Source organism: Oryctolagus cuniculus, chromosome Y (assembly GCF_051225735.1).
Source record: "Oryctolagus cuniculus isolate XC-2025 breed Fujian yellow rabbit chromosome Y, ASM5122573v1, whole genome shotgun sequence".
NCBI lineage: Eukaryota > Metazoa > Chordata > Mammalia > Lagomorpha > Leporidae > Oryctolagus > Oryctolagus cuniculus.
In genome coordinates this window covers 24,122,166-24,148,839 of record NC_142889.1, presented here as the reverse complement: position 1 = coordinate 24,148,839, position 26,674 = coordinate 24,122,166, and the positions used below count along the sequence as shown (strand labels likewise).

The following is a 26,674-nucleotide window of genomic DNA, read 5'->3' as shown; positions in this document are numbered from 1 at the left end:
CACACTGATCTGATGGCAGGAGCCAGGTACCTATCCTGGTCTCCCATGGGGTGCAGGACCCAAGCACTTGGGCCATCCTCAACTACACTCCTTGGCCACAGCAGAGAGCTGGCCTGGAAGAGGGGCAACTGGGACAGAATCTGGCACCCTAACTGGGACTAGAACCTGGTGTGCTGGCGCCGCAAGGCGGAGGATTAGCCTAGTGAGCCGCAGCACTGGCCCTCCATCAAATTTTGTCATCCCCTTGGGGCCATTCCTCAAAGGTTTTCCAAGTAGATTCAACTTCTTAGTGCAATGAAAGAAGGGACGTCTAAAGTCAACCACTCTGTCACTCACCTGGAAAAAGTATCCAAATTATAAAACCCTGAAATAATTTATTACCAAATTTAGAATTTAAATGAAAACAAAAGTTTGCTTGTAAAATCCTGAAAGAAAAAGAGCATGCATTCAAAAGCTAAGATGAAGACACACATTTTTATCTACACAGGCACTGGCAGCACAACTTAATTAACTTTACTCGTAAGACATACCCCATTCTACACTTTCTCATTCACTAATCAATGAGGTACCAATATTCAAGACTGGGAAATCTAATATTGAAAAATAATAATAAAACCTAAAATTGAAGCTGTTCTCTCACCCCCTTCAGAAAATTATGATAGGTATTGTGTGAAATGTTAATATATTTAGAGACTTTACCATCTTTGGTGGTTATTTATTTATTTATTTATTTGACAGGCAGAGTGGACAGTGAGAGAGAGAGACAGAAAGGTCTTCCTTTTCCATTGGTTCACCCCCCAATGGCTGCTGTGGCTGGCACACTGCACTGATCTGAAGCCAGGAGCCAGGTGCTTCTCCTGGTTTCCCATGCGGGTGCAGGGCCCAAGCACTTGGGCCATCCTCCACTGCACTTCCAGGTCACAGCAGAGAGATGGACTGGAAGAGGAGCAACTGGGACAGAATCCAGTGCCCCAACTGGGACTAGAACCCAGGGTGCCAGCACCACAGGCAGAGGTTTAGCCTATTGAACCATGGTGCCGGCCTATGGTGACTTTTTTAAGAACAAAAACCGTGTTCCACTTACTGGTTCTGTGATAAAATTATCACTATGTAAATAGCATTGCCAGCAGACTTTGCAAATTAACAAACAAATCTTGGCTATCAACTGAACACATCTTCTTCATACCAAAAGACACCTGAAGTTTAAAACAATCTCTTTTATTTCAGAACAAATGCTCCATTTAAATAATATCTGAATAGCCTCTTATCTGGAACAAAACCAAGATTTTCATAAAGTTTCAAAGCAGACTTATTTGATATTTCTGTTTCCAAAGCAACCTCCTCACAGTCTCCTTCAACTATGGCATAAATAGCTTTCTTAAGCAAGTTAGTACCCATGCCATTACTCCTGGGTTTGGAATCCACAGCTAACATGGCTATATAACCTCTGCAGAACATCTTTTTGTGCATATCCAACTTGCAAATGATGACACCTACACACTCCTCCCCTATGATGGCCAAGAAGCGCAGCTATGGCCAGCTGTGGATAAAATCTCTATAAGTATAAATGGAGTAGGGTTCGGACAGATCTTTGGTGCTCAGTCTCATCACATCAGGCATCTGGAGCTCAGATTCCTATTGGAACTACCCTATCCTATCATCAGAACCTCCCCTGGCTCAACCTCCCTGCCTGAGGGGCTTCTTAAACTGCAGCCTGAGGTCAGGGACAAAGATAGCAGCCACACCTCCTCCTGCTCCTCCTCGCCCTTGTCCAGTCCAGTCCATTGTGGGCCACCATGGGATCGCTCGATGCCATTTCTGCTGGGCTGGGGGGTGTAGTTCTTGCATCCCTGGAGTGGGAGCGAGGGGGCCTCTTGCCCGAGGGTACTGAGCTCCTTTTGTCGCAGTCACTTTGGAGCTCCTGCTGGGGTGGCTGTGCACACCCTGGACCTTGCTGTTGAGGGTGGTGGCTGCCCTGAGGGGTTGCAGTTCGGGGCTGATCAATCCATGGAGCTGCGGCTGCTGTGGCAGTGGCTGAGGGCAGCGGAGGCACAGATGCCCCTTGGCAGCCCACTGGGTTCCTGCAACCGCTTTCAGGCTCCTCTTTGGCTTCCTCATCCTCACTGCAGCAGGTGAGTGTAGTCGGGAAGGGGCAGCAAGGCTGGGCTGCAGCCAGGGCTGGAGGTGCTGGAGGTCTGAGGAGGCCACTAGGCCCAGGCAGGACCTCTGCCCTCCCCGCACTGGTCCCCACTGCCGCCACCTCCCTCACCACCAAAGCTCTCACTCATTAACCCATTTTCAATTGAAAATGCTGTTAGTCGGGGCAGCGCCTTGACTCACTTGGTTAATCCTCTGCCTGCAGTGCTGGCATCCCATGTGGGTGCAGGTTCTTGTCCTGGCTGCCCTTCTTCCAGTCTAGCTCTCTGCTATGGCCTGGGAAAGCAGAAGATGGCCCAGGTTCTTGGGCCCCTACACTTGCATGGGAGACCAGGAAGAAGCTCCTGGCTCCTGGCTTCAAATTGGCGATGAGAGCTGATCTGATACACTGCCATCTATCAGGGAAGGTGTGTATGTGTGTTACACTGCCATGTATCAGTGAAGGAAGGGTGTGTGTGTATGTGTTACACTGCCATCTATCAGTGAAGGAAGGGTGTGTGTGTATGTTACACTGTTATGTATCAGTGAAGGATGTGTGTGTGTGTGTTACACTGTCATCTATCAGTGAAGGAAAAGTGTGTGTGTGTTACACTGCCATCTATCAGTGTAGGAAGGGTGTGTGTATATGTTACACTGTTATGTATCAGTGAAGGAAGGTTTGTGTGTGTGTGTGTGTGTGTGTGTGTGTGTGTGGTTGGATGAGTGAGAGACAGATACAAGTGAAGGAACAGAGAGGCCAGGTGGTTCCTGACTCAGCCTATAACCTCCTGGACATGAATATGCATGGGAAACCAACCTCAGCGCCCAGCTGGAATCAGAAGGCAGAGGAAGATGTGCCACTACAAGACAATACTTATGTGTCAGACACCATTAGCAGTTCTGAGAGTTTGGAAGAAGAGGAAACAGAAGCCCAAATCAACAAAGCCATTCCAGGATCAGGATCTAACTCTGGGAGTGGATTTGCCATCAAGCAGTAAAGAACAGGCTGACAAAGACCAAGAACACTGGCAAGGCTGTGAATGCTGTGCCATGCCATGTCTCTGAGAAGTGAACAGCTCCACTCCTCTCTGGGATATAAGCCAAGAAGTCAGAAGTTATCAACTTCCTATTCTACTAGTAATTCCTAACCACTTTATCTAACTTTACTCCTCTTTATGTTTTACCTTATTCAGGCAAATCAAAACCACCTTCCAGCCCAATATAAAAACCTAGGAGTCATATTTAAGTATGACTACTCTGTAACATAAAATTACTCACTAATCTTATGATTGAGGTTTTTTTTTTAATATATTGTGAATACAGTGAGGATCTCAGTTTCTCCACTGTTCCTTCCTGGTTCAAGATACCATCAGCTCTCCCTGGAAAAACTTCTACTATCTCTTAACTGGTATTACCATTTACACTTACCCTCTGCTGTCTAGTCTCAACAATCTATGTGATCTTTTAAAAATCTGACATAAAAATCTCCATGCTTAAAACCTACCAATAGCCCTAATTATATTTCTTAATTTTTTTATTTAATTGAAAAAAATAAAGTTTAATTAAAATATAATCTGCATTTACACACTTTTATGTGCATCATGTATACATACACTTCTATTAAATTTTGTGGAGAATGAAATTCAAAGGTATATTTATTTTTAGAGTTACTATTTGAGAACAAATGATACATGGATTGGCAGAAAGTATGATCTTATTAACCTTGTGTTTCAAGTGTGAACCTTACATAATGATTAAAGAGATGTGTAAATTAATAAATTTTATTCCCCACATCACTACTCTTTACTTCCTTTGCTCCCAAAAAGCAAATGAAAAGTCCTTCATTAATCAAAAGCAAGAAGACAGGGCTTAATAACAATTTAGCTAGAAAAGAAATGCCGGTGGGTAAGTGTCACAGTGGAGCTGAGAGTTTGTATGAAAGCACTTTTGAGAGCATCTACAACAGCTTCAAAAGTGTGATTTTATTGTTTTACTAACATTATCTAAAACAATGTCTACCAGTGATGGGGAAAGGGAAAAGTTACCCTTGGTTTGACTTACAGAGACCTTTCTTTGAAGACTTCCAAGGAGAAGTCACAAATATTTTATCCTCATGCTCCCCTCAGACAACATGGTGATTGGCCCGGCAAGGAGCCAGCAAGTGCTGGAAGAGGGACTACAGAACAGCCTACGAGGACAGAAAAAGCAAGAGGAGAAAGTGGAGAAGCCGGAGAGGAACCTGGCCCAGCCACAACCATTTCCATAGAGATAAAAAATGTCAGCGCTGACAGGGGTGGGAAAAGGTGGCAACTGGTAGGCGGGATGTGGCCATTACCTCCAGCAGAGCTCCTCAGGGTGCGCCCTCCTGCTTGGCCCAGCCGTGGGCATGGAGGTGAGTGGCCCGGCCCTCTAAAGGAGGATGGCCGGGTTCCGGCTCTGCACTGGATCCTCGGGGCGGTCAGGGTCCCTCCTCCTGCTTGGCCAGGCCGTGGGCAGAGAGGAGAGTGGCCTCTATGCACTGAGAGCACTGCCACTGCCTCTTAGCAAAAGAAGGCGCTGGGTTCAGCCTTCGCAGCCGCTTCCCTGTCTGTGCTCCAGGCCCACTACACCCTCTTATACATTACCTCCGAATTTGGCGCCAATGCGGCCTTCAAATAGGGTCCATGTCTGCCATGGGCAGCATGCAGGAGTCTGGGCTCTTGCAGTGAGCGGGAGAAGGGATGGCCTGTGTTGGATGCGGAGTACACCTGGGGTCACGGGGAAGGAAGCTGGTTTTGTCCGCGAAAGGTCGATTCATGGCCCCAGTGCCAGGTGCAGTCAGGGCCTCCACACTGGGAGAAGCCTCCATGTTGCTCTTCCCAGACCCTGGGGCTGGGCGGCTGAGCATGCGATTGGCTGAAGCGCATGCGTTGGTTCATGTGGGAGTTTAGGGTGAACTACAAACGCTCAAACTAGACAGGGTCAACAAATGCAACAGTCAAATTTTCCTCTGGTAGCACTGTTTTCCATATTTTATATGTGAGGTGCCTAAGGTAACACAATATCTGTATGACAAATCCTTATACTCTCCTTTGTGGTTGTGTACTCTGAAAAAATTACTTTTAATATTAAATATTTCTTCCAAGTGTAGTGTTAAAATTATATATTAATGGGGATTTTTTTGAGACATTACACTTGTGCTAGCTTTTATAATAATAATGCCTTTGTGAGGCTTAGTTTTCTGATTTTTTTATGTAATAGTAGCTACAGCAATGCAGCACTATTACTTTCATTTTACTGAGGTTCTGCAACTGGCCCAGATGTGAAATCTGTCACATGTTATAGGTGCAATAAATGAAAACATGGCTATGAGCTAACCTTGGACAATCATCCATTCAGAGAACCAGCTGTGTCAGTTTACCACATTTGTAACCGTATGCAGTGGACTTTACTTTAGAGGTTAGTTTAATATTGAAAATATTGTTAGGGATTCATAACCTTGATTGGCTTGCCCACTTTTGTTCCCCTGAAAAGGATGCACACATACAGATTATGTTCAGTATCAGCACCTAAAGGCCTCTGCCAGCTGAGGTCAGCAATGCTGTGGACCATTTGCTGTTGCTCTCCTGTTTTGACTGGAAGTCTTTTTAATGAGAACTTTAAATGGATCTGTGACACATGATGAGTTTTATGGTAAGAAATACAAGTTGAATGGAAATATGTGTACTCCTATTAATAAGCATGTGCATTTCTGTTAGCAGCCTTTAAAATGAAAGAGCTCTTGACTAGGAAGATGCCTCAGAACTGCCAGGCTCCTAGAGGATTCTGAAGCACTAAACTTTGAGTGAGGCCTGGCTTGGGCACTTCCAAGCATTACAGGTAATTCTGATGCACAATGATCCCATTCTGAACATACATGACAAAACATAAGACTTGGTTTAGACACTTTTTAATCTTTGAACTTGCCAGGAAATTAAAGGGATAGGGATAGTGAACTCACTGGAAGTGATGATTTGTCCAGCAATCCTCAGCCTTTTCACCCCCTAACCACATTGGAGCCCTGTGGGATGTGCTTTGTCTCTCTGAGCCCTTAACAGTGCCTTGTGCAGAGTGAGTGTGAATGGACATGAATTCTTCTCCCAAGAACAGTAAATGATGAACTATATATCATTGTCCCTGTGTATACAGATGAACTCAGTTGAAAAATGTTTGATGACTTCTTTGAATTGGTTTATAACCAGGGATTCCTCATACAATATTCTGTGGTGAGATCTCTTTGTTTTCTCTTCTGTCTCAGTAGTTCCCTGGGAAGATAGTTTTGACAACACTTACCAGGCTGATGTGTGGTCAGTCTGACTGATTTGTCTGTAAACTTGTGAGACAGAAGTGTATTGTAAGATTTTATTTTGTACCTAGCATAGAATAAACATTTACCTTCAGAAAGTTATTTTAAATGTGCATTTAAATAACAAGGTTGAGTCAATGATAATCAAATTTTTATTGAACAGTAGTTCTCAAATTACTGTTTTCAATCCTAGATTTTTACATGTAAAGGTTCTGTTTTGTGAGCATAAATTTTTTTCTTTTTATAATGTAAGTTAATTACTGATAACTTTTGTAATATTACAGATGGGAGAATTATTACCTTCATATGTATCTGTCTACCACTTTATATCAATTGTTCTGTAACAGTTTATGTTTGATTACTATATATAATAATCTCATCAGACTTATGCAATTTGTGAAATTGCATCTGGCTGTAAAATAACTTTAAACCTCAAATATAGGTGATGGTAATTCCATGGTATGCTTTCTTAACTTAGGTAGATTTCATCCTGCTTGAAGTTGTAAGGTCAAGACTATTGAATATATGCACATAATGTGGCTTGCATTAGAATATGTTATTTTCAAATAAAAATTCTTATGATGTTAAAAACTTAAAAAATATTTTTGTGAGGCTGATGTTGTGGCATAGTGGGTAAAGCTGCTGCTGCCTGTGACACCAACATCCCATATGAGAATGATTCATGCCCCATCTACTACACTTCCCATCCAGCTTTCAGCTACTGTCCTGAGAAAAGCAGTAGAAAATGTCCCAAGTGTTTGGGTCCAAGACACCTATATGGGAGACCTGGATGAAGCTCCTGGGTCCTGGTTTCATCCTGGTCTAGTGCTGGCCATGGTGGCCATTTAGGGAGTTAACCAGGGAATGGAAAATCTCCCTGTTTGTCTCCCCCTCACTCTCTGTAACTATGACTTTCAAAATAAATCATACACAATCCTCGCCCCCAGAAACTTCTTAATATAATCCCAATTGTCTATTTTTATTTTGATTGCCTTTGCTTCTGGAGTGGTTCCTAAGAAGTCTTTGCTTATGCCAATGTCTTGTAGCATTTCCCCAGATATTGTCCTCCATTAATTTGATGGTATCCAACTTTTGCCCATTCAATATGATGCTGACTGTGGGCTTGTCATCTGATGGTGTTGAGGAATGTTCCTTCTATACCCAATTTGCTTAAGGTACAAAATTAATGGGGGGCTTTGACACCCCACTTTCATCAATGGATAGATCAACTAGACAAAAAATCAACAAACAGAGCTTACTACACTATGGACCAAATGTATCTGATATCTATACAGAACATTTCATCCTAGAGTTGAATAATATACATTCTTTTCATCAGCACATGTAACTTTCTCTAGATAGACCATATGCTAGGCCATAAAGCAAGTTTCATCAAATTAAAAAAAAATTGAAATCATACCATGTATGTTATCTAACCACAATGGAGCAAGACAGGAAATTAACAATTTAAGAATCTCTTAAAAATATTCAAATATATGGAGACTGAACAACATGCTCCTGAATGAAGAGTGGGTCATAATATAAATCAAAAGGAGGAATCAAGGGCCAGCGCCGCTGCTCACTAGGCTAATCCTCCACCTTGCGGCACTGGCACACTGGGTTCTAGTCCCGGTAGGGGTGCTGGATTCTGTGCCGGTTGCCCCTCTTCCAGGACAGCTCTCTGCTGTGGCCCAGGAGTGCAGTGGAGGATGGCCCAAGTGCTTGGGCCCTGCACCCCATGGGAGACCAGGAGAAGTACCTGGCTCCTGCCATCGGATCAGCGTGGTGCGCTGGCCACAGCACACCGCGGCAGCCATTGGAGGGTGAACCAATGGTAAAGGAAGACCTTTCTCTCTGTCTCTCTCACTGTCCACTCTGCCTGTCAAAAAAAAAAAAAAAAAGGAGGAATCAAAATATTCATAGAAAAAAATGAATATGCAATATAAAACTTAAAGAGATACATCAAAAGCAGTGTTACCAGGGAACTTAGGTACTTTATGAAGTGGGGTCCTGTGGATGGATACACTTGGAAGGTTGTTTCCATGTGACGTTTTCAGTCTTCATGAGAAGCTTGTTGTAAAAGTCTGATCTGTTCCAATTCTTTTTCCTCCTCACCCTGTGATCTTTCTTCCATATAGGCTTAGCTATTAGCATCAGACTCTTACCAGAGGGGTCTGTGTTATGTCATTTGGACATTGGGTATCCAAAATTGAGTTAAACCTTTTCTTTCATAAGGTAGCTGCTTTATGTATTTCATTGTAATGAAAGTGCAGTGGGCCGGCACCGCAGCTCAATAGGCTAATCCTCCACTTGTGGCACCAGCACACTGGGTTTTAGTCCCGGTTGGGCACCAGATTCTGTCCCAGTTGCCCCTCTTCCAGGCCAGCTCTCTGCTCTGGCCAGGGAGTGTAGTGGAGGATGGCCCAAGTGCTTGGGCCCTGAACCCGCATGGGAGACCAGGAGAAGCACCTGGCTCCTGCTTTTGGATCAGCGCGGTGCACCAGCAGCACCGCGGTGGCCATTGGAGGGTGAACCAATGGCAAAGGAAGACCTCTCTGTCTCTCTCTCTCACTGTCCACTCTGCCTGTCAAATTTTTTTTAAAAAAGAAAGTGCAATGCATTTATACTTTTGAAAAATTGAGACATTCATTTATTTCTTTAGTATTTCCTTTTCATTTTTTTTAGATTTTTATTTTATTGTACAGAATCATAAACAGTGAGAGAGAGACAGAGAGAAAGGTCTTCCTTCCATTGGTTCACTCCCCAAATGGCTGTAATGGACAGAGCTGCACTGATCCAAAGCCAGGAACCAGATGCTTCCTCCTGGTCTCCCATGCAGGTACAGGGGCCCAAGCACCTGGGCCATCCTCCACTGCTTTCCCAGGCCACAGAAGAGAGCTGAACTGGAAGAGGAGCAACTAGGACTAGAACTAGCATCCATATGGGATGCTAGTGCCACAGACAGAGGAATAGATAGTCTAGTGTACCACTCCAATGTTTTATTCTCAAAAAAAGTGTGATATAGCAAGTAGCTCTGAGATTCCAGCTTCCCAAATTTTCACCAAGACTGTCAGTGCAAATTTGCTATTTCATGGATGTATTAATTGATCCTTACAAATTAAACATAATATTTTCTTTCAAATAATTTCCTGCTTAATCCACAAAACGTATGTATACACTTTTCTAACATTTTTCTTGCCTAATTTTCTTTTTTTAAACTTTTATTTAATGAATATAAATTTCCAAAGTACAGCTTATGGATTACAATGGCTTACCCCCCTTACCTTCCCTCCCACCTGCAACCCTCCCCTTTCCCACTCCCTCTCCCCTTCCATTCACATCAAGATTCATTTTCAATTATCTTTATATACAGAAGATCAGTTTAGTATATATTAAGAAAATATTTCAACAGTTTGCACCCACATAGAAACACAAAGTGAAAAATACTATTTGACTACTAGTTATAACATTAAATCACAATGTACAGCACATTAAGGACAGAGATCCTACATGAGGAGTAAGTACACAGTGACTCCTGTTGTTGACTTAACAAATTGACACTCTTGTTTATGGCGTCAGTAATCTCCCTAGGCTCTAGTCATGAGTTGCCAAGGCTATGGAGGCCTTTTGAGTTCACCAACTGTGATCATATTTAGACAAGGTCATAGTCAAAGTGGCAGTTCTCCCCTCCCTTCAGAGAAAGGTACTGCCTTCTTTGAAGACCCGTTCTTTCCACTGGGATCTCATTCGCAGAGATCTTTCATTTAGGTCATTTTTTGCCAGAGCGTCTTGGCTTTCCATGCCTAAAATACTCTCATGGGCTCTTCAGCCAGATCCAAATGCCTTAAGGGCTGATTCTGAGGCCAGAGTGCTGTTTAGGACATCTACCATTCTATGAGTCTGCTGTGTATCCTGCTTCCCATGTTGGATTGTTCTCTCCCTTTTTTATTCTATCGGTTAGTATTTTCAGACACTAGTCTGTTTTATGTGATCCCTTTGACTCTTAGTCCTATCATTACAATCAATTGTGAACAGAAATTGATCACTTGGACTAGTGAGATGGCATTGGTACATGCCACCTTGATGGGATTGAATTGGAGTCCCCTAGTATGTTTCTAAGTCTACCATTTGGGGCAAGTCAGCTTGAGCATGTCCCAAATTGTACATCTCTTCCCTCTCTTATTCCCACTCTTATATTTAACATGGATCACTTTTCAGTTAAATTTCAACACTTAAGAATAACTGTGTATTAATTACAGAATTCAACCAATATTATTAAGTAGAACAAACAAAAAATTCTTAATGTGAATATACAGGATGACAATCATTCAAAGTTATCTTTGTCACTGATTTTGTAGATGAGATATCAAACACATATATCCTTTGGTGGCTTAAAGTGTTTCTGAAGTGAAGGTCCACACAATGTAACAGGAAAGGAATTTGAAAAGGTGTGAGTAAAGAGAAACTAAGGGGTATCCTTATTCATTATCAAGTCAAAAATAAAATCTACTTTTTAAAGTTGTTCAAAGCATTTCTATGTCATACAGAGTTAGAAATTAGGCCTTGACCATATCATTTGCATATTTCATGTCAATGGTACCACTTCTCTGGGCCTTAGTTTCATCATGTAAAAATAAATTATACCTAAAGTTTCTATCTTTATAATTTAATTGTTTATTACTTGCTTGTTGTCCTCTGCTAAGCAAGATGTTGCCACTCTACCTTGGATAAAAAAAAAGTTATCTTTATAACTAATTTGTTACTATGCACAATATTGTGAAAGGTTATTAAATAATATTTAAGGATGAATAGAGCCAAGTAAAGAGTACTCTGAGAAGAAGAAAACTAAATTGGAAATAGAAAAGTGGAAAGAAGATGTTGAAATCATCTCCTGGTAGAGAAGTTTTTGAAAATGTATTAATTATGTGGCAAATATTTTTGTTCACAATAGTGAGTCTGCATATTTGATACATGTGGAACAACTCAACACAGAAAACCTTCAAATTCTGCCCTCAAGTATTCCATATAATTTACCACCTTGGTGTATCTTAAGGAAACAGTGAAAGATAATTCTACCAGGTCCATTGAATGTTATGGAATAAATCAAAAGCAGCCATCCTGTGTGTTCATGGAGAATTCATGGATAATTTACCCCATATGACTTTGACCAGGTAACCATACCAAAATTTACCCTTATCTAAAATGAAGTAATAGTAGTCCCTGATACTCTGAAAATTCCAGGAGACAACACACAATAAAAGAGAGCCAATACTAGTGTTCTATATTTTGTATATAATTTACAATATGTGCATTGCAAGCATTGATGAATCCACTAACCAAATTACAAATTTAAATGTTACTATACTTTGGAAACCTTTTCCTACCTCTCTGTTACAATTCTTCCCCAGTGGAAGTCACTCTCTTTGATTTTATGATAATCATTCTTTAAGTGGGTTGTTCTCTCCTGCACAGGGAGGCAGCCTGTCAGGTTTCCTCCACCCAACTATAAATATTCTTTAAGTGATATTGTTTAATATGTTTTGATTTTGCATTTTGTTTATGAAAAAAATCACATGGTGCCAAATCCAACTTGCTTCCATAATATACTTTTTAGGATTCATCAGAGTAGACATACGTCTTGTTGATCCACTTTCACTGTGCAGTCTTTACTACGTGAATATGTGCTGATTAGTTTGTTCACTCTAACAATGGTGACATTTTGGGGTGTTTCCATGGTTTTTTGATATCATAAAAACACTGTTATGCATATCCTTATCCATGACTTCTCTGTACCTAACCCAGATTATTGCTAGATTTCTAACTAGAAGTGGAATTGCTCTGATTCATGTAAAGCATCTGTTCACTAACTGATCTCCACCTCTTTGATTTTGACCTCACTCATCCCATTGACTTTAATATCAACTCTGGATATCCCAGAGAACCATCACTAGACTGATCAGTCCTTATTACCATTTCTCATCCCAAACACACACACACACACACACACACACACATTGAAATAAAAGGCACAATAATATTAGAACATATTTTAAAGCTGATTGTGTGAGGGTGAGGAAATCTCACTGCAATGCCTAGTGCTTCAAAGTAACACACCTCTGTGAAAAATGGTGTCTTCTAACTCTACTTTTGTAGGACCCTAGTGTCCTCTTTACCTGACACATTTCATTTTAAGTTACTGAAGCAAAAATGTTCTCTACACTTTAGGAATTCTTTTTGTCATCTATATCTAGATTGTGGGCCTAAAGTAAAAGACAATAATTTTTCAAATGGCAAAATTTTGGATAAGCTCTTTTCTTTGAGCCTAACAGCATCCATATGCATAGTTCTTGATGATACACACCCTTTTTAGCTCATAAAACCCAACAAACTCTCAGTACCTAAGCCAGCATCAACATTTCCTTTACTAATTTATTGTAAATATTACATGGATTGTGCCTGAATTCCTGGTTTTTTTGAAAAATTATATTGATAAATGCTCTTGGACTTTTAAATAATTACAGAAATGCACTGGGAAAATTACAGCAATTTTACTCTATACAAAGGTAAACAAATCATGTCAAACACTGCTTTCAGCTTTAATTTCTGCACAAAAATATAAAATAGAAGTGTTTCTATGGCTACATTGGATATTCTATTATAAAGGTATTTATTTTTGGAAGGATAGGATGTTAGAAATGGAGAAACAGAAAGATACAGAGGGAGAGGTAGAGAGAGAAAGAGAGGGAAGAACAGAGAGAGGAGAGAGGAGAGAGAAGAGAGGGGAGAGGGGAGAGGGGAGATGGGAGAGGGGAGAGGGGAGAGGGGAGAGGGGAGAGGGGAGAGGGGAGAGGGGAGAGGGGAGAGAGAGAGAGAGAGAGAGAGAGAGAGAGAGAGAGAAGCTTTTCAGTTTCATTCTCCAAATGCCCTGAAGAGCTGCAGCTGGAGCTGGGCCAGGCCAAAGCCAAGAAGAAGCAACTTCATCCAGGTCTCCTATGTAGATGGCAGCAACCCATGTACTTGGGCCAGTATCTGCTTCTCACAATAAATTATCAGGAACCTGGATTGATGTGTGCATTCTAAGTGTCAGCTTAACCTACTGTGCTATAACACTTACCTTAAGATAACAACTATTTTGCAGATAACAATACATAATAAGGAACAAAATGATCCAGGTATTACTAGCTGGAATTGTGCATGCACAATTAACAGCCAAGTGTTATTATGCCCTCTCACAGTTATTTATTTAAATTATATTATCTTTCCTTATTTTCTCTAGTTTTCAGACTACTATCTCTTAAGCTAAAGGAAATTTGTTTTAGGAAACATCTTGAAAACTACTTTCTCTAGACATGTGTTTATTGCAAAAAAGAAAATTACAAAAGTGAATTCATGAGCAAGTAAACATAACTGCTATTTTTATTTAGATTAATTTTAATTAAGTGTCTTTTAATACAACTGATAGAAGGAACAGCAAACATCATTTTAGAAACTTTAAAATAGTATTATAGTCTACAAGCTATATATATTACTTGATAAATCTTTCTCATAGTTATATTCCTGAAGTAATACTAGGATTGTGTTGAAGCTAAAGGGGTACACACACTGGGAAGTCTTTTCCTTAATATCAGAGAGACTTCATGCCTCATTTGTGGGAGACTAAAGTACCATAAGGGACAACCTGGGTAGGAGATGAGGGGCTTGACTGATGACAATTGTGCTTACTAAACAAAATAAAAAGGATATATTGTTTCTCTTCAGTTAAGAATAAACCTACATATATGGAAAATTGATCCAATGGGCTTATCGAAATCATTGGTATTTTTCCTATGTAATAAAGCTCCCTAAATTACTTGATCTGTGGCTAATATGGTAATCTGAGAGTGTAAAAGTGACATGATCTTGATAATGTGACTTACATTCCCTATATTCTTAGCTCATGGCTACACATTAGCTGCTGTATGACCAACACACTGTGTTTCAGGAAGGAATAAGGAAAATGATTTTGCAGCATAAGCTTCCTCCATTATAATGAACATTCCAAGGAAATTATCTCAATGACTTCCATTTTCACCTTAGTTTTTCAAGAGAATACATCACAACAGAGATTTTTGTTCAAATACTTTGAACTACAGTAATAGTTAAACAGGATGTGCTAACAGATACCTTGCAAGTCATGTTGACACACAGAAACAAATATAACAAAATTATCATAATTAAATCCGTGTGCTGTATTTAAAAATAAAAAATACAAAAATGAGTTAAAAATAAAAATCAAATATTAACATACTTGAAGGTATTACAATGGAAATTAACATAAAGTCATAGGGCTAATATCTGATTATAAATGGAAAATAAATGTGTTTGAAAACATACAAACTGAAACAAAGCAAAAAATCAAAATAGATAATGAAAATAAAAATCATTATACTATAGTGTGCATAGTTTTAAGCAAAAATAATTTTCCCATATACAGAGGTGGTGAATTTGGGAGGTTGACAAAGGAATGTGGTGTGATGGGGTTAAGATGCATTAACTTTAATATTCTAATGATTGAAACATTTTTATTTATTTTTAAGCTGTTAATATAGTGAAAAATATCTTCCTTGCTGTTCAATCATGTAAGTATTAACCCTTAAAGGCAGTGCATGATATCACTTCAGTCTCCACTTTCAGAGATATTCCACCCATTTAACCTATACTTTATTGCCTTTTTTCAGAACCAACAATAGAAGAATAAAGTTACTGGTCTGAATTTTGTTATGGTGTCCAACTGATAAATCTTGAATATAATACTATAAAAGTGCTTTTGTAACTTTGTAAAATCACATGCTGTTACATTTTATATACCATTCTTATTGTTTGAAGCATACATTTCCTCTTTTGCTGATTTTATCTTTCTATTTTTCCTTACTACAAGGTAGAGGTCCCTGCCTGGCCCCTTCCCAGATTGGCAGGAAGAAAAATGGCATCATGACAGTAGGGAGTGTAGTAACTGTGGGTATGGAAGGAAACACAGGTCTAACATTAGCTGTGAGGAAACGGCATGGAACACATTCCATGACAAGTGTGCATGTTTCTGTGTCTACCCCATGTGGTCCACAGTGTCCTTCCCTGCTGGCCACCTGTTCCAGATCTTGTTGTGGGATGGAAGAAGGAGATGCAGGGATTCTGAGACAGAGGGGCAGCAAGAGGCAGGGGCTGATGGAGGCCTTCAGACAGCTGGGGTGGGCCATACACTCAAATGTGAGGAAACTAGGAGAGAGTTCCCTTAGGGCTTTGCCCCAATGTTCCCTGAATATTCAACAAGACTGCTCCTCACCACTGAGCCTGAGTCTGAGGAGAGAGAGGGTTGCTGGCTGGGTCTCTCAGAGAGTCTGGCATTTGACAGTGTTTCATGTCAAAAATAAATAATTTACTAAAAAGCAGCTTGCCACACCCATGGTGAGCAAAGCCTCATGGTGGAAAGGGGATGTCCAGCCAGCTGGGATGGTTAATACCTGTTCTCTCTCCTCCCAGCCCACCAGGTGCAGCTGTCAGACCCAACAGGCCTGTGACAACAGCTGTCAGATGAGCTTCAGGTAGCAGAGAGCAGGGTGGAATGTTGATGATGAGGGAATCTCCTGATGTGATTTTATGTAAAGGATGACAGTGGCATGTGCTGAGTTCCAGAACATGGGCAGCAACAGCAATATGGTATAAATAGTTCCAAGTCCCCAAAGCAGAGACATGGCTGGATGTCTGGGTTCCTCCAGTTAAACGTGGACAGCTGCTGTGCAGCAGGCAGGTCAGGGCCTTCATCTGGTTTACAGCGCTGTCAGTCTGTTGAAGGCAGAGGCACTTAGCTCCATAGTGCATTGTGTCAGGATGGACAGGAGTGGGCTCTGTAGATGGCAGGGCTGCTCATAGTAAATTGGATAGTGATTGCCTAGTGGGTACTGGATCCACCACCACCACTGTTTGAGGAGACTAGGACAATCACTGTGCTCCTTATTCAGCCTGTTTAAGAGGCAGTGTCACTGACAATCCCTGCATTGGCAAAAAGAATCAGGTCCTTGTGGCCTATGAATGGAGCTGCCACCAGTGGCACCAGTCAGGTAGTGGGTAGAGCACATCCCAGCCATGGCCATCTCATTACTGAGGTTGCAGGAGCTGTCCAAGTTCCATATGGTCTCACATGTGATTCATAATGGGAACCAGGTAGTGTTAAGGCCTCTATGCCTGTTTATCAAAAAAAAACTTGGAGTTGAGACCTTCTCTCTTCATTTCCTTCTGAGTTGGGGACATTCACTTTGAGGTGGGTGGCCCTGATTTCTCCTTGCTGCTGCAGAAAGTGATGTTGGCTGTGCCCTTAGTGGTGCCCAATAGATGCTGAGTATGTATATAGTTGTTTCTCTCCCTGTAGGGTGGGATCAAATTTCCCCTTGATATGGGTCTGTGGAGGGATATAATGACTATGGTGCAATTATTCAGGTTTCCAAAGCCTGCTGTGTTTCCTTGGTGTAGTGTGAAGGAATCATTACAATATAAGATGGAGGTGTCTTCTAACTTGATGCAAGCTTCCAAAACATCTTTATGTTGGTTTAAAAGGTGGATGTGCAGGTGTCTGACTGTGTTATGTTCCTGTTTGTCTTGAAATCTTAAGGAAGTTCTTGGTAATTTTAAAACCTGCTGCAAGGTGTTTTGTGGGAAGTCAGAAGATGAACTACAATTATTTAGGTGACTGGGAGAGCATTGGAACTTCCTATCTCAGACAAGCTGTGGTTACCCTGAAAATGATCTAGGAAAGTTTGAGGGACGACCATATACCCATGGGAGAAACTGAGCACTAATGTAGCAGTGTCAGGATTTTGTGTCCCAAGTCAGTGTTGTAAAGGGGAAAAGACAGGAATCAGAAGGTCTCCTGGGAAACTTATATACATCAACAGTGGTTAAATACCAGTAATTATGTTGGATGATATTGACAAGTAGTGGTTCAAAGATAGTTAAAAAAGAAGAAAAGCAATAGCTTAACAGCTATTAAGCCATATACACATAATTCATGTGTACATAGCCAAAAATGTTAAGTTTCCCACTAGCCCAACTCAACCTCAGACTTGTCACATGAGGCAATGAGCTGGTAGACCAAAGGGGCATCAGGATAAACAGGTAATTCCTTCCCTAACCATCACTATTCAAAACAAGAAGGCATTTGTTCTGCCTAGCTACTTCTTTAGAGGAACATTTCATTTTATGAGCTTGTGCTCTGCATGCTGCCCTTGTGAGATAGTAAGTATGTTGCACTCAGAAAAGATCCAATAAAGAGGGAGGATTGTTCTAAGTGTCTTGCAGACTGAACCATTTGTTAAAGTGAGACCCCTATTAACAGAAAAAAAAAAAAGCCTCATATACCACAATAAGATTCTATGGCAGAATCTGGAAATGCAATGTGAAGGTTGTCCTAATCCGACTTGACTTCCATTAATGGAATTATTAAGTAAAATTTTGTTAAAAATGATAAATTCAGAAAATTTTAAGTAATGCAGGACACCAGATTGGTGTAAAATGGGACTGAACAAAGGCAGCTGAGACATGTGGTCTCACTGACACAGTTGATAGTGAAACCTACAGGGAACCCACATATTTGAACTGATGAGAAGGAAAGAAGGACAACAAGCTAAATGATCTTTTATTTAATTGAGAACTTGAACTCAAAACCACATATTCATAATTATTAAATCCATTTATCCAATAAACTGGAAAATCTAGAAGAAATGGATGTATTTCAAGACACATACAGTCTACCATATTGTAGTCATGAAGACAAAAACCTAAACAGACCAATAATCAAGATAGCAATGGAATCAGTAATAAAGATCCTCACAGCAAAGAAAAGCCCAGGACTGGATGGCTTCACTGCTGAACTCCACAAGTCTTTTTTTTAATTTATTTATTTATTTTTTTGACAGGCAGAGTTAGACAGTGAGAGAGAGAGACAGAGAGAAAGGTCTTCCTTTTTCCATTGGTTCACCCCCCAAAGTGGCCCCTATGGCTGGCACATTGTGGCTGGCGCACTGTGCTGATCCAAAGCCAGGAGCCAGGTGCTTCCTCCTGGTCTCTCACATGGGTTCAGGGCCCAAGGACATGGGCCATCCTCCACTGCACTCCCGGGCCAAAGCAGAGAGCTGGACTGGAAGAGGAGCAACTGGGACAGGACCAGTGCTTCAAGCAGGACTAGAGCCTGGGGTGCTGGTGCCACAGGTAGAGGATTAGCCTAGTGAGCTGTGGCACTGGCCCACCAGTCCTTTAAAAAAGGACAAATTCTAATTATTCTCCAATTATTTAAAATAATTGAAAGGGGTGAATTCCTCCCAAACTCCTTCTATGAGGCCAGCATCACTTTAATTCAATAACCTGAAAAAAATATAGAAAGAGAACTACAGACCAATGTCCCTTATGAACATAGACACAAAAACTCTCAACAAAATACTAGCTAATTGAATCCTACAACACATCAGAAAGATGATTCACCAGGATCATATAGGAGTTATCCCTGGTATGTAAGGATGGTGCAACATAGGCAAATCAGTAAATGTGACACATCATATCAACAAATTGAAGCATAAAAGCCATATTATTATCTCAAAAGATGCAGAGAAAGCATTTGATACATACAACATCCTTTCATGATATAAATATTAAGCAAATTGGGTATGTAAGGAGCATTACTCAGCACAATCAAGGCAATAGATAACAAACACACAACCAGTATCATATTCAATGGATGAAAGCTGGAAGCATTTGCACTGAAATCTGCAACTAGATAAAGATGCCTGCCCACTTTCACCATTGCTATTCAATATAGTCATGGAAGTTTTTGGCAGAACCATTAGGCAAGAAAAATAAACCCACAGCTTCAATATATTAAAGGAAGAGAAACCCAGTGCTCCAGAATGCCTGGGGGAAGGGGAGAGGGATATCATGAGGTGGAAGGAGCTGGCCGGTGCCCCAGGAGAAGCCCTGGGAAACAGCTCTAATTAAGAAGGCACACTGAGGTGTAATCTCATTCAGAGCTTAAACATGGCCCTGACTGATCTTAAGTGTGTGAGGACCTGCAAGGAAGGGCCAGATGGACTACCTAGCCCAGATCAATCTTCAGGGGCTGGACTTGTGAGGAAAATGAGTGGAGGAGGAGAGCAGGTTCCCAGTTTGCAGGCTATGGCCAAAGTCCCCAGTAACACCGAATCAGTGGCAGGAATGTGGAGGGGGCCCCTCTTGAAATATTGGTGGCTACAGTCTCTTATGATCTCTGACACTGGGAGGCTCAGTCTTTTCCTTGGAAGCCTTCTTCCTCCTTCTCTTCCTCCTGAGGCATCTCAAGCTGGAGCCTGGAGCCTGAGGCATACCGGGGGGCCTGTGTTGGAGCAGGTGTTGTTCTCTACCTCTGTGGGGACAGGCCACTCCCCTGTATGGTGGCTGCGGCCTTTTCCACTTTGAGGTCTTCTACCTCTTTGGAACTTTAGGGAGTCCTCCAGCAGGTCCCCTGCTCTCCTCTTCAGTGTCCCTTTCTCTTTTTCTAGGCATGGTGGGTGTGTGTTTGCATAACTGCTTGTGTGTGAAATGCAATCCCTCCCTACTCTGTAGGAGCCTCTTCCTCCACCCAGGCCTGCTCCCACTCCTCCTCTCCTGGAGATGATTGATATGAATAGTCTGCCTAATTTTGTTCTCTGGAACAAAAACCACTTTTTAATTTTTGAGACCATTTTTACTATGGGCAAAGCATAATCCTGTAATTTACTGTGGTAATCTCACACAGAGATGAGATAAGGAGAAAATTCTAAGGTTTCTGTCTAGTTATCACTTTTACTGATTAGTCAAGACATCAGGACAATGCTTTTAGATTCTCAGGCTTGCTCAGTTACACTCAGCATTTTTACCTCATTTTAACATCTCTTGTTCCTTACCTTTTCTTTATTATAAGGGATAGAAACTATATAATGCAAAAAATATGGAATACACACAATGATAATAGAAAAGTTTCAAGTCAAGATTCATTAATTTCTTCACCATTGTTCTTCTGAGACTATTTTTCTCCAGTCAGAATGTTTGCTTCAATATTTGCTTGAGTAAAAATGTGCCAGCTATGATACATTTCAATTTTTATTTGAAATTGCATATATATAAATACACTTTCACATATGATGTCTATAGGTGTTAATGAATACTGATTATACACATATACTGATGGCAGTACAAAATTCAGATTCCTCAACTAATACAGTGAAGCCAGACACAGATAAGTCAGCTATTCTCTCACTTTAGATGCTTTGGAGATTATATATTTTGTTGTCTTTAGTTTCAAAAAGTGAAACTACGGCTAAGTATGGTTTACCTTGAAAATGGTTTGCAGCTTTTAATGGATCTATGAGTTGATGATTGTTGACTTTTGAAAGTTTTGGAAAATTTTCAATGATTTTCTGCTTCAACATTATTTCTGTTTCTTGTTTCTCCTTTTTAATCCTTTCCACTTGGGCCTACAATTTAAAAATGTGAGCAGTTTCTCTGTGACTTATTTAATTCATACATCATTGTCATTTTTCATCTTTTATTTTCTCCCCATTTTAAGACTGAATATTTCATTCTCTCTTGGATTTGGCTTTCTATAAACAGATTATGCATCCATGTGTTCAGCAAAAAACATCGACAGAAAATACATTTTTAAATTTACATGTAGAGCTTCCTCCTCTGCCTCCTCCTCCTGTGGCTGCAGCCTCCGCTGGGCTGAGGAGACGGGCGTCCACAATGGCGGCGGCAGTGGCCACAGCACAACCAGCCCCCACCCCCAGTCCTGTCCTGCTGGGGAGCGCCGGGCATGGCCAGCCCACCCCAAGGCCAGAGCTGGGCAAGTGGATGTCACTGGAAGATGGTGCCCTCGGGCCCACGCAGCATCAGGCGGTGGTACCGGCGTGTGTTGTGGTGGGTGCTGTCCTGGATCCCAGCGGTGTTCATCAGCCTCCTCCAGGGCTGGTCCTACTATGCCTCCACCATCCAGCTTTGCCTAGTTTCCATGGAAAACACTGGCGAACAAGTTGTGTGCTTGTTGGCTTATCATCTACTTTTTGCGATGTTTGTCAGGTCTTACTGCAAAACTATATATTACCAATGGATCCTTCCAAAGAATTCCATCTCTCTTATGCAGAGAAAGAATTGTTGGAGAGAGAGCCAAGAGGACAACCCCATCAGGAAGCTCTTAGGCAAGCAGCCAAGGATCTTCCCATTTATACCAGGACCATGACTGGAGCCATCCGCTACTGTGACAGATGCCAACTTATAAAACCAGATCACTGCCATCACTGTTCCATCTGCGATAAATGTATTTTGAAGATGGATCATCATTGCCCATGGGTGAACAATTGTGTGGGAATTTCAGATTATAAATTCTTCCTCCTTTTCGTGGCTTATTATCTGCTGTACTGCCTTTTTATCACTGCTACAGACTTACAGTATGTTGTCAAATTTTGGACAAGTGGTCTACCAGATACTCAAGCCAAGTTCCATATGCTGTTTCTATTCTTTGCTGCAGCTAGTTTTCTGTCAGCTTATCTTCTCTATTTGGCTATCATTGTTGGCTAGTCAGCAAAAATAAATCTACATTAGAGGCATTCAGGAGTCCACTATCTCGACGTGGAACCAATAAGAATGGATTCAGCTTAGGTCTCAGTAAAAATAATGAGACAAGTTTTTGGTGATGAGAAGAAGTACTGGTTGTTACCCATTTTTTCACATCTGTCTGATGGCTGTTCCTTCCCAACTTGCCTTGTTAACCAGGATCCTGAACAACCATCTACTCCTGCAGGACTGAATTCAACAGCTAAAAATCCTGAAAACCATCAGTTCCTGCAAATCCATAGAGAGAATTCCAGAGCCACCTTCTCACTGACTCTCAGTCTTGGACAGAAAGCAACATAAGCCCTGGAAGAGGCAAAGCTCCTATGAGCAATCCTGTATTAACCATGGAGAATGAGACTTAATCCTCAAGCAAAGTAAATTCATGCTTTATTAAAGTATCGATGCTGTACGTGGATGAAAGGCTCCCATATGAAGGCACCGTTTGGATATCCAGAATATGAGTTAATTGTCTGCAAGTTGTTACTTAAAACATAACACACTTTGGATCCAATATACAGAAACAGAGATTCTTATTAAATATTAAAATGTTTTATTGTATATGAATCAAAGAAGAAATATCTTCTATTGAAAACTCAGCCTAAATTTATGAGCCAGTTTTCACCTAAATAATGTGGGTAGCACAGTTTGTTACTTAAAAACTTCATTGATTATCTGATTTTTATTTCAAAAATTGAGACTGTTAAGATATTGTTTCAGATTTAAAGGATTTCATGTCACATTATAAGGTGCTTGATTTGTAAAATCTATTAGTTACTGTTAAGAAGGTAGGGGAAATAAACCAGACTTCTTTTACTTTTCCTTCTGATAGGAAATGAACCTCAGACGTAGTGACCTGTCATAACTATGACTTCATTACAAAGTCCAAATGGCCTGTACTTGAAGATCACCATCCATTTTTATCAGACTTTAATTACTTCTAGACTTTGCTCCCCATTAGAAAATAAGTATGAACATTGAAGCTGGAGCTTTCTGAGCAAGCAAATGGCTAGAACACATTTCTGAGAATGAATCCAATGTTCTTAGAAAATAATTCTAAATCAGAAACACCTTTCATCTTTCCTGATTTTTGTAATTGGAGGAAAATCTGCAATATTATTAAGATTGAATTCTGATACACTTTTGTGGGCTTAGGTTTTTACAAACATCTTTTTTGGTCATTTCTCCTATTGAACTTAGTAAAAGTATTGAACTTCTGTTAAGAATTCCTTTTGGTTCAATGGATTTGCCCTTCTGTAACATCTCTATTATTTGTCCTGTTAATCCTCCAGTGGTATCTATATTATTTTTATTATGTCTTCTCATCAAAACTATGACAGTAAAACTATATGTTTCCTGAAGTACCTATCAAGATTAAATTATGCAAATCATTAAGCAAAAATCATATTGTTTTGGAAATTTAGTTCAGTATGAACTAAATGGCATGCTGTTTGAAAATTTAGTTTAAGATAAAAAGATGTTTTTGTTGATGTCAAAATGTTTGGCTTCACTAAATATACTAAGAAGCTCTTGTGCTTTGTATGCATTATTTACAAAAAAAGTATTATTTTTTATTTGAATGAACTATACGTTTTGTAAATGTTAACAATTAGGATAAGCTCTATACTTTTTTTAGTATTGACTTTGAGAATTTAAAGCAGATTACCTTTTAAAACCACGTAGTTGGGGCCAGCGCCATGGCTCACTTGGTTAATCCTCCACCTGCTGTGCTGGTATCCCATATGGGTACTGGTTCTAGTCCCAGTTGCTCTTCTTCCAGTCCAGCTCTTTCAGTCACAGCACCAGCTTTAGCGGCCATTTGGGGAGTGAACCAACAGAAGGAAGACCTTTTTCTCTTTCTCTTTCTCTCACTGTCTATAACTTTTCCTGTCAAATAAATTTAAAAAAGAAAACAGGAGACAGTGGTGTATCATTAAATTATATTATTTAATTGCTAAATCTCCAGTTAGGACTCTAAATATCTCCAGGATCTACTTTCAAAAACAAAAGCAGAAAGGCTAACTCTAAGCTATTGTATTTGTGATGTTGAAAAGAAAAGTTGAGGGGCCTGCACTGTGGTGGAGTAGGTTAAAGCCCTGGCTTGGAGCACTGACATCCCATATGGGCACCGGTTCTAGTCCCAGCTCTCCTCTTCTGATTCAGCTCTCTGCTATGGCTTGGGATAGCAGAAGAAGATGGTCCAAGTCCTTGGGCCCCTGCACCCATGTGGGAGACCTGAAAGAAGCTCCTGGTTCCTAGCTTCAGATCGGCACAGCTCTGCCCATTGCGGGGGGTGAACCAGATCTCTCTCTCTCTCTCTGTGTGTCTCTACTTCTCTCTGTAACTCTGTCTTTAAAACAAGACAAAACAAAACAAAAAACACATAGTTAAGTAACTGGTAGGTAATCAAAGAGAAAATGATAATAAACTGTTCAAAATGTTTGTTAGAAAAATATTCAATAAACTAAAATACCAGAGGACAATGGAATAAAAACTCCATTACTCATCTTTAAAATTACTTATCCTTGCTAAAAATATGAAGAGTTTTATATTAAATGTGTTTATGGAATGAGCTACATAGGCCAAGTCCATTTTATAGGAAAGCAATTCTTTGAACAATATAGCAGCAGTCTTTTTCAGACTTTTTTTTAAGAATTTGACAATCTGCTTCAAAAAATCTGGGAAGACATGATATAGTCTTGCTTTTACCTTAAAGTTTTTTATCCCTTGGTCATTATTCATTATCCTGAAGTGCCACACTAGAAATGATAACTACTGTTAGAAGTCTTAAGGGAAAGAGCAGCATTTGATGTATCAGACTCATAGGTCACCAGATATTTTTTCAAAGCACAGAACTAGTATAGCGATATACTGAACTGAATTTTGTTAGGTGTTCCCTCTTGCAAAGCTGGAAGCTAGGGGGAAAAGAGGGATTTGTATACTTCACCTTGTTAGAGTACTGGTAAGATCCCCTCTGGGTCTTTATGTATTCATTTAAGCACCTAAGTGATTATACCTAAAAATTGCATTTGGAAAAGTAAAACAATTAAAATAAAAATTTTTCAAAAAAATGAAATCTACATGTTAGATTTAATTGTACATTCAAAGATTTCTTGTTGGCCAGTGCGGCGGCTCACTAGGCTAATCCTCCACCTGCGGTGCCAGCACCCCGGGTTCTAGTCCCAGCTGCTCCTCTTCCAGTCCAGCTCTCTGCTGTGGCCTGGGAAGGCAGTCGAGGATGGCCCAAGTGCTTGGGCCCTGCACCCGCATGGGAGACCAGAAGAAGCACCAGGTTCCTGGCTTCAGATCGGTGCGGTGCGCTGGCCACAACGCGCCAGCCATAGCAGCCATTTTGGGGAGGGAACCAATGGAAAAGAAAGACCTTTTATCTCTGTCTCTCTCTCACTGTCCACTCTGCCTGTCAAAAAATATTTCTTGACATTATTCTTTCAATAATACAATAATTATTTTCATAGCATTTACATTTTATTAGGTATTTAAGTAAATCTAGATGATTTAAGGTGTACCAGAAGATGTGAATATGTTATGTATAAATACTATGCCATTTTATATAAGAGATTTAGAAATCCATGAATTTGGAAATCTGTGAGTGGCATTGGAGCCAATCCTCCATGAATTCTGAAGGCCAGCAAGTATTCCACTTCTCTTTCACTTTAGCTTTTTCTAAACTGTTATTAATCTCATTCACTGACTTATTTTAGTCTTTCTGTTTTTGTGTTAAAGTATTTCTATGTGATTTTTTATACTAAATTTTTATTTCTCTGTGAAAACTGTTTTATCATGACTCTTGAATATTTGTCAGTTATCTATATTCTAGTCTTGGTAACTCCAATATATAGATCTCCAGTCATTCTGTTTCATATATCTTTCTTCCCAGCATGTCTATTAAATCTAAGTTGTATTTTAGATACTTTGCATGAAAAAAAAATGCAGACATAATTTGAGGTTCTGAATGATCCTATCTTTATTGAGAAAAATTTTTCTTTTACTTTTTGCAAGCAACCAATCAGTGTAGTGACAGTTTAATTTAAAACAATCAATTGTTTACCTGATATTGAAAATATAGTGAAGATGATTTTAAAGATATCAAAAGGGGCAGCATTGTGGCTTAGCAGGTAAAACTGCTGCTTTATAGTGGCACTAGCTTTGACTGCTTCTCCTTTGATTCAGCTCCCTGATAATGCACCTAGGATAGTAGCAGAAGATGGCCAAAGTCCTTGGGCCCTTGCATCCACATGGAAGCCTCAGATGAATCTCCTGGCTTCAGAGTGACCCAGGCCCAGTCATTGCAATCATTTGAGTAGTGAACCAGTGGGTGAAAGATCTCTCTTTCTCTCCTTTTCTCTGTAACTCTACCTTTCAAATAAATAAAATAAATCTTTTAAAAAGGAAATGTAATATCATTCTCAGTGACAGTATCTCATTTGAAACAACAATGTCTTTTTTACTCTCCTCCAATTTTTGTCATAGGGTAATACAAATTGTATAATTTAATACAATTAATAAATGAATTAATGAATCAATGAATGTTGAAAAAGAGGTGCATTTTAA

General features: G+C 40.2%; 2 pseudogenes; one reads left to right on the top strand and one right to left on the bottom strand.

Annotated features, from left to right (window-relative positions):
• Positions 1-1,218: 1,218 nt before the first annotated feature.
• On the bottom strand, positions 1,219-16,315 carry LOC149119389 (N-alpha-acetyltransferase 30 pseudogene; annotated as a pseudogene).
• A 4,653-nt stretch (positions 16,316-20,968) lies between these two features.
• On the top strand, positions 20,969-22,632 carry LOC127487993 (palmitoyltransferase ZDHHC2 pseudogene; annotated as a pseudogene).
• The last annotated feature ends 4,042 nt before the right edge of the window (positions 22,633-26,674 follow it).